We start from the raw sequence: 14,516 nt of genomic DNA on the forward strand, positions 1-14,516 counted from the left end.
GACATTTTCTAACTTTCATTAGCTAAAAATTGACATTTTCTAACTTTCATTAGCTAAAATTCTTAAATAACGAAAGCCGGGTTGTACCATTATGTGGGGACTATACGAAGACATGGCCCATATTGACAAATTTTAGTATAAAGTTTTATGACCACTGGGAATCGCAAATATCAAATTAAAGGTAGTTCCGTCAAAGAATTTTAGATTTAATTTTTCAAAATACAGAGAATCTGAAAGTAGCGTTATACGGGGCTTACACCAAAACATGGACCTATAAGGACAATTTCTTGTATGGAAGTGCTGTGACCACTGGGACCTCGCAATATCAAATTATCAATATTTCGGTAAAAAAAAAAGTAGTTAAAATACTCAGAATACCGAAAATGGGGCTTATTTTCTTAATTTTTTGTGAAGAAGGGTTGTGACCCCTTAGGACCTCAAATGTCAAATAGCAGTTAGTCCGCTTACAACTTGTATCTAAAATACCGAAAATTGTGTAGCACCGTTATATGGGGGCTATACCAAAACATGGACCTATACATCACATCTTAGAATTTGGAACTTGGTGCCTATGGAAATGATACTGGGGAGCAAAAATATACAGTTCTATTCAATTATCAATTATTGCGGACGCTAGAATGATTACATAGACGGATAGACGAATGAATGTATATACTTCATAGTGTCGCAAGTGATTATTTCAATGCGTTACAAACAGCGTCAACCCTCTCATCAACGCACCTATACCTTAACAAACACCCAGCCGACGAGAAAATTAGAATTGTATAATATATAATGACTAGCTGACCCGGTCCGCGTTGCAGGCCCGTTGTTTGGGTTTTCCGTGTAAACTTTAGTTATCTATCCAGTATTGATACACCCATAAATAGGCATCCCTCTAGAAACTTCATAATATAAATCAATGTTTTGACATAAATTCCATATAATGGTATCCCCCAAATTTAAGATATAAAATCTCTTTTATTATACCCTTCACCATAAATCGACAGTTTAAAGCACTTTGTGATCCACATATAATGGTCGGTGCACGTCAATTAACATTGCTATATATTGGATTGTTGGTCTCGGTTGGGGTCGTAATTATTACTGCAAAGAATTGTTGGTATAGGTCCACGTTTTGATATAGCTCCCATAGAACGGTACCGGCTGATTTTCGCTATTTTTGAGGATTTAACATCATTATCGCACCGAAATGGCTGAAATCTGGTTTTAATATATTTTAAAGAGGAGAGCACAAATATTCGTATCGACCGAAAGACACGCCTTTTTATTTGCGCTCGTATTTAAAAAATGTATCTTTACCTAGCTGTTCCAAGGACTGAAATCAATGCTCATGAAGTTTCACTTCCCACATTTTGAGATTTTATCCGTAATTATAATATTTTCAAAAATCGAACACGATCGCGGTATTCTGATTCCAATGATGATATTGTATTGTATATCAATAACTTTGTCTGATTTCCAATGGATCTTTCTGGAATTTCGATCTAGTGACATCTCAAGTTATCCGGATTTTACTGTATTCCAAAATGTGGAGTTGATCGCGCTGTCCCACTTATTGTTTAGTGTTCAGCGTTTATAGCGTTTTTTAGGCACGCTTACAAAATTATGTATATTATCTGAAATAATACATGTTTGCAAATTTTGTGATGACCGCGATATTTCACTTCCGCGAAGACCATTCAGGGTCAAGACTGTAATTACAGTAGTATTGCAAACAATCTGTAAACAATACGTTCAAAAATATCATGGACTTCAGATTAAAAAAAAAAAATTGAAGGAGAACCTCCGGTCACTACACTTAGCCGTATTGAAATAGCTCACGACCGCGCTATCCCATATGTTCAAGCTAGTGTTTATATCATTTTTGTGTCACGCTTACTAAAATTATGTATATTAATTGAAATAATACATTTTGAAAACTTTGTAATGACCGCGATCATTCAGGGAAAACAATCTGTAAACAATACGTTCAAAAATATCAAAGATTTCAGATTTTCTTAAAAACATTGTGGGGGAGGACCACCGGTCACTACTCCTAGCAGTATAAAAACAGCTTACGACAGTTCTAATTAATTGAAATAATCCATTTTTGAAAATTTTGGGATGACCGCGATTTTCACTTCCGCGACGACCATTCAGGGTCAAGACTGTAATTACCATAGCATTGCAAACAATTTGTAAACAATATATTAAAACGGGTCTTGAATTTCGCGGTTTTCTTAAAAAAAATCTGGGGAGGACCACCGGTCACTACACGCAGAGAAAAAAATATGTTTGATCCAACAATATTCCAAGAGCAAAATATGTATTGTTAACATATTGTTGGATTCCTCATGTAGTATCGTAAATCCAAAAATAGTTTGTGTCAACTGAACAATATTTCTCTCTTTTCTTCGAAAATTTGTTTCTCTTCTCTCGCTATTCGATGCCGTGTTGAAAAAACAATTTTGGTGAGTTGTGGTGTGTTTGTATGACATGCTGCCTTTACCTTGTTTTTGTGTGTATGTACTTGTGAGACTCTTGTTCTTATTTGTTTCTGTTTTGTTTCATTCTTCTTTCCTTTTCATGTTTGTTATGGTGTTTAATTCAGCCAAGATCACCCATATACGTTAACGTGACTGCAACAACAACATAAGTTCTCTTTATTCTCATCTGCCGTGTTTTCGTAAAGGAAAGATTTTCTCAGAGAACTAATGCACAAATATTTTGAGCACCAATGGTTTAATTATTCCTTATGTTGTGGTGGGTTCTTGTGGCTTTTTGTTTGTCTTTGTTGTCAGCCAATGCAGCAAACCATGTATTGTGTTCATCAATGATTGCAATATTATACGCGACATTTATATCCAAGTTATGCGAAAAGTGTATATGAGAAGTATATGCACTCAAATCAAAAATTTCTGGGCTGCTTTTCTGTATTGACAATACTTTTTGTAAACAAAATTAGATTATGATAGTTCCTACAATCGGTATTGTTAACGATTTTAACAATATTGCGGAAACTCGAAAGTTGTTTTTGTTTTCTATGTTTGGAACAAAAGATGGTATTTTTGGATTTGGATTACAATGTTTGAACAAAACAAATACATTTTTGGAACCAAAACATATATTTTTGTTCCAACAAAAGCGAAAAATATTTTTTCTCTGCGTGTACACTTAGCGGGATAAAAAAATAGATTACGACCTATTCTCAGACCTAAAAACTCCACATACAAAGTTTCATAAGATTTCCCAATCGATTTTTCGGAATTTCTATATAGTGACATCTCAAGTCATCGCGATTTTACTGTATTCCAAAATATGGCGTTGACCGCGTTATCCCACATATTGAAGCCAGTGTTTTAGCGGTTTTGTAGTCACGCTTACTAAAATTAGGTATATTATCTGAAATAATACATTTTTAAATAATTTGGGATGACCGCGATATTTCACTTCCGCGACGACCATTCAAAAAAATATATAGCCTATTTTCACCACCGGTGTTCCCAGTACATTATCTGAAATTTTCAAGAAAATCTATTCAGCCGTTTTTGAGTCTATTCGGAACATACAAACATACAAACATACAAACAAACAAACATACTAACATACACACATTGCCTTTTATATATTAGAATTTTACTACAGTCGAAATAGCTTATAACGTCGGCGAAGGGACCGACCAAATTCGGACGCTATAAGCGATAGTCGTTTTAAACGATATTAATAAAATAATAAAATTATATTATGTATAGTAACTTTTGGTTATAAATACGTTGTTTTATTAAGTAAATCAATAAATTCAATTCCTTTTTTGTAATTTTTCATTCTATATATATATATTATATATTTATTAATAGATTGATTGATTACAATTTTTAAAGTATATATGAAAGCAAACAAATAAATGTAAATAAGTTTTATAATACAACAATCTATGCTTGGCGTAGCAAGAATGCTGTATGCCAATATAAAAATCGTTAATTAACAGTTGAATTCATTTAAAATCAGATTTCTGTACTTGATACAAGATTATAGATATGAGTATAGGGAAATAAAATTCGTGCCATTTAATACGTTTAATACCTCATTTTCATTTAATATGTCTTTGTTGAAATAGGATTTTCTAAATTCTTTATAAACAGGGCAGAAACCAATAAAGTGGTAGGTGTTTTCAGGCTCGTTAGTGTTACAAACTGTGCAATCACCATTTGTATTGTTTTTGAAGGCTTTTGCATTTATGTCAAGGAGACCTCCTCTTGCCTTTATTATCAAACTGGTTGCACGTGCAGAAAAATCAGCCGTACGTTTTGCTACCATGTTGAAGTCTAATAATGGATAAAGATCGTGGAACTGGGAACTCCTTGCTGAGGATTCAAAATCATGTCGTTCTTTAGTATTAACTAATTCAATTATATCTTTCCAATAAGTACATATTGGTATTATATGATTAGAGCTATCAATGTTTAAATCTTCACATAGATCTGACTATTGATTAGCCCAAGTAATCTTCAGTTCCAGGACCTTTTCTGCTAAAATACGAGGAAGTCGATTTTCTTGTAGTTGTAAAACTTTCTTAATATAACACAGGTGAGTTTTAAGAGTAGAAGAGAATAACGACGTTATTATCAGGCAGATATAACATTTTTTTGATAAAGAATCTGAATAATTTTTCGACATCGTCGTGTTTTTGATAACCCCATACCTGTGCGGCATAACACATTATTGACTTAGAGCAGGACTCAAATATTTTTAATTTATTCCTTTGGACCACGTAGAATTTATTGCAATTTTTGATGCTGACAGTTTGTCTCTGAGATGTTTTTTAAAAGAAAGGTTGTAAGAAATGTCTACTCCGAGATATCTATAGTTATTAACAATTTCAATGTCTTGATTATCATAACGAAACTTTAGGTTTGGTGATATTCTCGATCCTTTTCTAAATACCAATACTTTAGACTTAGATAAATTTACTTTTAGACTCCATTTAAAACAATATTCTTGTAAAACGTCTGTCATATTTTGTAATACTGATGGAGAATTAGCCAGAAGTACAATGTCATCGGCGTAGAGTAAAATTTTCAAGTTAACATTTGCGACATTAATACCACCTGGGAGAATATTAGGCAAGTCATTGACATAAAGTGAAAATAGAAGTGGGCTAAGAATACAACCTTGTTTAACACCTGACCCAACAAAAAATAATCTGAATATGTACTGCCATCCCATATTCGGCTTCTGGTATTGCTGTAAAGTAGTTGGATTATTGTGATAATTTTTTTCGTTATACCGATAGCTGAGAGTTTGTAGTATAGACTGTTTCTTGGTATTAAGTCAAAAGCTGATGAAAAATCAACAAATAATGCGTAGGTGGATTTGTGGGTTAATTGATTTATACTTATACTGTTGACAAGATTAAAGATATTATCAATAGTTGAATAATCCTTTCTGAACCCAGCCTGAAATTCATTTAAAATATTGTGAGTCGATAACCAATTAGTTATCCTATTTAGAATAATCGAATTGAAGATTTTGCAAATACTATCAATAAGAGACAAACCTCTGTAATTCTTTGGGTCGTTTACATCACCTTTTTTATGAAGTGGAATAAGTATTGATTCTGTAAAAGATCGTGGTATTTCTTCCTTTAAAAATATCTGATTAAAAGTGTGTAGTATTTTATGCAGAAAACTTCTGGGTGCATGCTTATAGAACTCGTATGGAATGCCATCTTGGCCCGGAGATTTTTTGGATTTCAATTTTTGAACAACATTTTTTAGCTCACAATACTCAAAAGGCGAATCAAGAAAAGGGTCTACAAAGAAGGGCACACACCATTTTATGTCTTGAGATTCATTATGGTGATGTAAAAGAGAACTAAAATGTTGCATAAAATCTTTGGAATCAAGATTACCCATTAACCTTTGGGTTTTCAATGAATTCGATAACTCCCACCAATCTTTGCTGCATCTAACATTTTCAAGTTTTTGTAAGTTAGCATGGCAAAATTCCAACTTCTTTCAATCTTTTTCTTGCGGAGTAATACAGCGTTCTAGAAGTTTGAGTATTATGCCTCTTGTACAATTTTAATCTTCTATGTACAACTGATCTTAGGCGAAAACAAGACCAATCAAACCATTTCTGTCTTGGTTCGAACAATGTTCGTGCTTTTTTGGGGGATTGAGCTTGTTTAATTGTATTTGCAATATCCATAATCATGTCATCAACCGGTTTTATGTCGCCAATATATGTTTTTGTAGAATTTGAAAGTAATCGTTTTCAATGAATTCGATAACTCCCACCAATCTTTGCTGCATCTAACATTTTCAAGTTTTTGTAAGTTAGCATGGCAAAATTCCAACTTCTTTTTCCCACAGAGTTTTTGAAATCTTTTTCTTGCGGAGTAATACAGCGTTCTAGAAGTTTGAGTATTATGCCTCTTGTACAATTTTAATCTTCTATGTACAACTGATCTTAGGCGAAAACAAGACCAATCAAACCATTTCTGTCTTGGTTCGAACAATGTTCGTGCTTTTTTGGGGGATTGAGCTTGTTTAATTGTATTTGCAATATCCATAATCATGTCATCAACCGGTTTTATGTCGCCAATATATGTTTTTGTAGAATTTGAAAGTAATCGTTGTTGGTATTGAGATCTATATCTATCGTTCCAGTACAATCTTTGGGAATTTGTATTGGTTATAGGACAATTGATTTTAGGAATATTAATTTGCAAACAAAGTGGCATATGGTCTGAATACAATTCAGTAGCTATATGAAACTTAGCAATATAGTTAAGGAAACTGGAGGAACAGATACAGTAATCTATTACCGAGCTACCCATGACTCCTCGGAAGCTATAATCGCCTTCAACATCACCTTCTACTCTACCATTTACAATAATACCACCGATATCTTCAATAATATTTAAAAGTTTTTTTCCACGAGAATTTACGGTTTCGCCTTTAGATTGACGATTGGGATATACATGAGAAAGATCACGCAACATGCTATTTTCTAAAAACTGTTCTTTTCCCAACCTCGCATTCATATCACCCAAAATACAGAAATTGTTTGGACAGATATCAGATAAAAAGGAGCTGAAGTTTTGTGCATCATTTAACCAGTTTGTGCAGTTTAAATAAATAGGTATTAGGCAAAAAGGGTTTCCGTTAATATTGACAGTTTTCATTTTATATATATACATACGTATAAAAGACTAAAAAACAAAATAAAAAAAGGATTTATGATTTTTTCGGTTGTTTACTTCGACCTTTATTTTAAATATTCTAATTATATTAATTAAAACGAGCTCGAGGTCTTAAAGTTGTTGCTTTTATTTATTTATTTATTTATTTATTTACTTATTTATTTATTTATTTATTTATTTATTTATTTATTTATTTATTTATTTATTTATTTATTTATTTATTTATTTATTTATTTATTTATTTATTTATTTATTTATTTATTTATTTATTTATTTATTTATTTAAGTTAAGAACGTAGTCGACACTGCCGACCAATTATAATTGTTCGAATCAGCATATTACTTCTGCACGCGCCCAACTCATACCATCATCAAAAGCATAGTTCCATTCACCTTTACTTACGACCAGCTAAAACCACTGACCAAGCATTGCACGCGCATCCGGCCCAATTACACTATTCCCTGATCATGCATTTCCCACGACTCAAAATATATGCAATACCATCGATTGGGAGTTCTGCTGAAGACATTAATCGAATACAGAAGTCAGTCTTAGTTATGCAGTCGATTGTAAACGTTGTCTTATAATTAAAGTGTCAAGTAATTCAAAGTAATAATATAAGTGTCAAGTAAATTAATAAAGTGAATTAAAAGTGATAACTTCAGTGTTTTACTAATAGAAACAGGCACCGTGGTTTGCCTTTGAAATATATTTTTTTAATTTAACTCGACTGGAAATCCTTAACTGGCGCCCGGGGCAGGGACACCGCTACAAAAGTGAAAAGTGTAAAAAAGCGGGATCTGCGAATCCTACGGGACCCTCCAGAATCATTGTTAGTTATCCTCCTTCGCCAAACCGGTATTCCTGGTGATCAATTAACCCTAAAATATCACAGAAGGTTACCGGAGTGAATGTGAAGCTACCCGTACCCGAGTAGGTTACCGTGAGCATAAAAGCGGTTTTCCAAAAAGGAAAAATACGGACCTTCCGCGAGGATAACAAAGGATATCCAGTCGATCGCGTCGTGTCGCGTAACTAAGGCTCAACGAGCAAAAAAAAATACATATCCTTAAACGGAAAAAAGAATAAAATATAAAAATCAAAAATACTACACAAAAAAGGAATAAAAATCCTTTAGAAAATTGAAAAAAAAGAAAGAAAAATATTCCACAAAGGAAAGAAATATCCTTAAATAGGAAAGAAAGAATAAAATATAAATCAAAAATACCAAACAAAAAAGGAAAAAAAAATCCTTAAAAAAATTGTAAAAGAAAAGAAAGAAGATATTCCAAAAAGGAAAGAAAGAAATAAAGAAAAGGAAGAAATCCTTAAAATTTTTTCAAATAGAACCCAAAGAAAAGAAAATAAATCTTAAATAAAAAATCCTATAAAGTGAGAAGTGAAGTGAGAGTGTTCAAAAACGAAACAAGCCGTATAACCAGGTGAGTCCTTTTACCATTCCAATTTGTGACAATAATGGAGGAAATGAGAACGACTTTGACAACCCTTACGGGGGCGGTAAATAGGCTTTTAGAACAGGTCAAGTTAGTAGAGAATAGACTAGGGAGACTTGAACAATCAAATGATATGACGGAATTAAATAGGAGACTTGACGAATTAGAACGGCTAAGGCAAAATGGAACCCCAAACACTGAGGAGGCGGTGTATACATTAGCAGTTCCTAGAACTGAGGAAGACCTTAAGTCAATATGTCGGCTACCGGATAGTGTCAAAGAGTTGCGCACTTTTGACGGTAACCCGCTTCATTATGTCTCTTGGGTCCACTCTGTGGAGATGGTCCTAAAGGACTTCGAGATCGTAAAGGATAAGCCAATATAGAGGACAATCATGCAAAGTATTAGGCAAAAAGTTATTGGAGAAGCGGACACGGCACGGGTGTCCTACAACATCTTCGACAGTGACTGGAAAGACGTAAAGAAAATATTATCATTGCATTATGCAGACAAGAGGGATGTCCAGACGCTGGAGCATCAACTCAACCAGCTATCTCAGGGATCGTCGAAGGTCGACGAATTCTATTCAACTGTGAATAACCAGTTGTCCCTGATAATTAACAAAATAAAAAGTGAATCATATAGCGAAGAAACTATTAATGCTTTAATAAGTACCCATAGGAACAGAGCATTAGACATATTTATACGAGGTCTTACCCCGGCTCTGTCCAGAATGGTGATCATACAAAGACCAAGGACATTGCCCGAGGCATATTCTGCTTGTCTTGAACTACAAAATCTAACAATGAGGAATAATATTTTGCATCCAGGAACGCATAAGAATTCGCAGTCAACAATCAGTCCAACAGATACATCTCCACCTACACCAGCTCGACCACCCAAACATTACAATAATTACAACAGGCAGAACAATAACTTCAAAGCCAATAACTGGCAATCAAAGAATAACAGTCATGACTATAACCCGAATTATAGGCCAGTCCCATACCCCCAGAAACCGCAAATCAAGCATGAGCCTATGGAGGTGGATCGTTCTGTACAATCAAGGAATGTTAATTACATGAATCGCCCCAGGCAACCTGAGAAAAGACATGGATCTGCGTATTTTTCACCTAGATGCTAATTGTGAAGATCCTGATCCACATGATATCAGTGAGGAAGCACTGCCTGACGAAGTCAATGACGAGACGAGTGAACAGAATTTTATGGAGGAAGGCATAGAATACGTAGACCGAAAAAATAGAATATTACAGTTTTTGATCGACACCGGCTCGAACAAAAACTTTTGCAGCCCAGACCTGTCTGCCAGAAGTACACCCTTAATTAAACCAATTGTAGTTAATACGGCGGGTGGAGAAATTCTGATAACCAAAAAAGTAACAGGAGAATTTTTTTCCAGGTTTGGAATATCAGACAAAATTACCTTTTACATTTTACCCGGACTAACAACATTTCATGGAATTATAGGTGACGACTGTCTTAAAGAACTAGATGCATTGATAGATAGAAGGGAGAATATTCTCCTTATCAGAAATAAGATAGTAATTCCCCTAAAGGCTAAATTCAGCAATGCTTTAAATTATGTACTAGACGATTCGGTACCAGTTAGTACTCTAGAAAAAATTAACCAACTTCTGGAAAAATACAAAAATTTATTTGGGCCAATAGACAAAAGTCAAGCAGTTTCAACGAATGTAAAAGCGGAGATACGAACAACTACATCTGACCCGATTTATACTAAAAGTTACCCATACCTAGTCGCAATGAGGGAAGAAGTAGAGAAACAAATTAAAGAAATGTTGTCTGAAGGAATAATACGTCCATCCAAAAGTCCTTACAATTCCCCCGTTTGGATAGTTCCAAAAAAATCTAAACCAAACGGTGAGAAACAATTTAGACTGGTCATCGATTATAAGAGACTTAATGCAGTAACTATACCAGATACATACCCCATACCCGACATTAACGCTACATTGGCAAGTCTTGGTAATGCCAAATATTTTACAACTATAGATTTGACTTCTGGGTTTCACCAGATTCCAATGAAACCCTCTGATATACCGAAAACTGCATTTTCAACGATGAATGGTAAATTTGAATTTCTACGATTACCTTTTGGATTAAAGAATGCTCCGGCAATCTTTCAGAGGATGATCGATGATGTTTTAAAGGACTATATCGGAAAAATTTGTTATGTCTATATTGATGACATAATTGTGTTCGGTAATAGTGAGAAGGAACTACTGAATAACGTTGACTTAGTTTTTGGAAAACTCGATGAGGATAATTTGAGAGTTAATATTGAAAAAACTCACTTTATGCAAACAGAGGTTGAATTTTTAGGATACATCGTGAGCGCGAGTGGGATAAAACCGGATCCGAAGAAGATAAACGCTATGGAAAATATCTTACCCCCAAGTAACCTCAAGGAACTAAAATCATTTTTAGGAATGACATCGTATTATAGACGGTTCGTTAAAGACTACGCAAAGGTAGCGAAACCTTTGACAAATATGACCAGGGGGAAAATGCACAAGTCAAAGCCAACCAGTCTAGGAAGATTCCTATAGACTTAACCGATGAGGCACTTGTAGCTTTTCAAAAGTTAAAAACTCTATTAACATCAGCGGAGGTTCTAGCATTTCCAGAGTTTGATAAGGCATTCAACCTTACAACAGATGCATCAAACTATGCTATAGGTGCTGTCCTTTCACAAGGAGAAATAGGCAAAGATAGACCGATTGCTTATATATCTCGTTCACTTAATAAAACTGAAGAAGCATATGCAACTACCGAGAAAGAGATGCTAGCCATCGTATGGGCGCTTGATAATCTACGGAATTACTTATACGGTGGCAAATGTATAAAGATATATACGGACCATCAACCACTTACCTACGCATTAGGTAATAGGAACTTTAACTCCAAGTTAAAACGATGGAAAGCACGTATAGAAGAGTATAATCACGAGTTGATCTACAAGCCTGGTAGATCAAACTTCGTCGCTGATGCTCTTTTTAGATTAAAAACAAGTGTCAACCACATCAGTGAGACATCGACGGATACTGCTAGTGAAGGCGATTCGCAATATACAAGAACAGCATCGGAAGGTACAGTAATAGTTTCGGAGATCGATAACGAAGACATTGAATCCACAGGATCAACGGCTCACAGCGCAGATCAGGATGCTTCCGACCTTATACCACACATGCAAGTCCCAATTAACGTTTTCCGAAACCAGATAATTATACAAAATGGACCGGAACTCCAATCAAATGAAACACCACACAAGAATTTCATACGTCATTATGTTTCGTCTCGTGAATGGAATCGAGAAACACTACTACGAAAATTAAAAGAATTATTGAACCCAGGTGTGGTTAATGGTATAAAAATTCCAGAGTGTTATTTGTTGATATTACAAAGGCTCTATTTGGAGCACTTTTCAAAATACAAGATCAGGATAGGCCAGAACAAAGTTACTGACATTAACTGCGAAAACCGACAATTCGAAATACTCAAGGAAGAGCATTGTAGAGCCCATAGGAATGCCAAAGAAAATAAGAAACAAATATTAGACAAATATTATTTTCCTCACATGTTTGCACACATTCGGAAGTTCGTGGCAAATTGTGATATTTGCAACACAAATAAATATGATAGGAAACCTACAAGACCACAATTTCAAGAGACACCTATACCGACGATGCCTTGTGAGATTTTGCATATGGATATAGTTGAAATTCAAGGTCACAAATTTATATCAGTACTTGATAAATTTTCAAAGTTTGCTAAGGTATTTCACATCGGCGATAGGTCAGTCCTGACAATCAGAGAAAAACTCGTGAAAATATTACATTTTTTTACCGCTCCGAAAATTCTGGTAATGGATAACGAGAGTAGTTTCATTAGCCCATTAATTAGAGATTTTCTAGAAAGATTGGGTATAAAGATATACCTAACTCCATCACAACGCAGCGAAGTGAATGGTCAAGTAGAGCGATTTCACTCTACTCTTCATGAAATTTACAGATGTTTAAGGGCAGAAAAGGCGGAGCTTAGCGTTCTTGAACTCACATACGTTGCGGTGGACAGGTATAACAATACAATACATTCAGTCACAGGAAAAAGACCGAACGATATATTTTTTAACAGATTTAATACAACAGACTTTGACAAATTAATAGAGGCACGTATAAGTATAAATAGAGACCTTAGAAATATTATAAAGAGAAATGCGAAAGAAAAAAATAAACGCATGAATATGAAACGTTCACCACCGAGAAAATTTAGGAAGGGCGATGCTATTTTTGTCCGAATTAAAAACATACAAGGCAAGAATAAGCCAGTTTATAGGAAAGAAATTGTAGATAAAGATAATAAGGTCACAGTTCGCACGGTAAGTGGTAAAAGGATACACAAGGCACACATAATAAATCTGAAAAAAATTAAATAAAATCCTCCACTTCCTTCCACTGGATTTATGAAAATAAAAAAAGGGCTTTGCCTTTCTACTAACCCCTAATCAACACAATTATTACATTATAGAGATATGCTTTTACGAGAAGTCTTCACCATCTTGGCAGGCTTTGCCATATATACATTGGAGGGAGCAAAGATTTTTCAGTATGACGTCCCCATAGTGACCATTCGAGTGGGAAACGCGTGGATAATAGATGGAAACTTCAAGTTGGTTCACGTTATCAACCTACAGGACTACGCCAAAATCGCAGAGAAAACGAGGAAATTGGACAGAACACCATGAACCAAGTCATTGTCTTGAAGGACGTCCTCAAGGAGATAATTAGGGCATGCCAACTGGCAAAAAATGGCATCATCAACACCAATCTCTTAAACAAAGGCGAAGTCGAGGATGTCATAGACGAAATGGAAACCTTGCCATATGCGAATGCAGTCGAAGCCATTGAATACGGCACTCCATCAATTTATACAAATGGATCCGTGTTACTATATCTGCTGTCCATACCAAAATTGAGAAAAGATCTTTACCATCGACTCATCCTCAGAGCCCCTATTAAAAACGGAAAACAAATCGAACTACCCTACGATGAAGTCCTTGTTAGCGAAGCTGAAACTTATGGTGTTTATAGCCCTTGCCTACAAATCAATAATGTAACGGTATGTCGACAATCTTCACTAAAGCAATTACCTGAGGACACTTGCATACCACATCTTCTTAAAAGCAGAAACGCCAGCTGCCGATACAAGCTAACAAATTAACATACTATAGAAATGATCACTACGGACATCCTGTTCCTTACTAACTACAAAGGTGCTATAAATCTCCAGCAAAACACCAAAACCCTCAACGGTACTTATTTAATTAAACTCTACAACGAAAGTATTACTATTGGTGACAGGAACTTTTCCAGTACATTAAGTTCCAGATTGCAGCCATTACCACCAGTCCTAATGAATGTAACTACCGAAAGTTTTGTTTTGGACATAGATCACGTACATAGCATTGGATTGCGCAACATTCAAAAACTTCAAAGCCTTGCTTCCAAACTGGATATATCTCTAGGAACTTACATTACGATCTTAATACTAGCTGGCATCTGTATTGGGATTCTCTGGCATAAAATCACCAAAAAACTAAACCTGCCAACAATCCAATTACCACAAGCCATGAATACCCCTACCTATGTGATCTGCGGGACGCAGATTTTTAAGGAGGGAGGAGTTAAGAACGTAGTCGACACTGCCGACCAATTATAATTGTTCGAATCAGCATATTACTTCTGCACGCGCCCAACTCATACCATCATCAAAAGCATAGTTCCATTCACCTTTACTTACGACCAGCTAA

This window comes from Musca autumnalis, unplaced genomic scaffold (genome assembly GCF_047663935.1).
Source record: "Musca autumnalis isolate F117 unplaced genomic scaffold, ASM4766393v1 scaffold_1, whole genome shotgun sequence".
NCBI classification, from domain to species: domain Eukaryota; kingdom Metazoa; phylum Arthropoda; class Insecta; order Diptera; family Muscidae; genus Musca; species Musca autumnalis.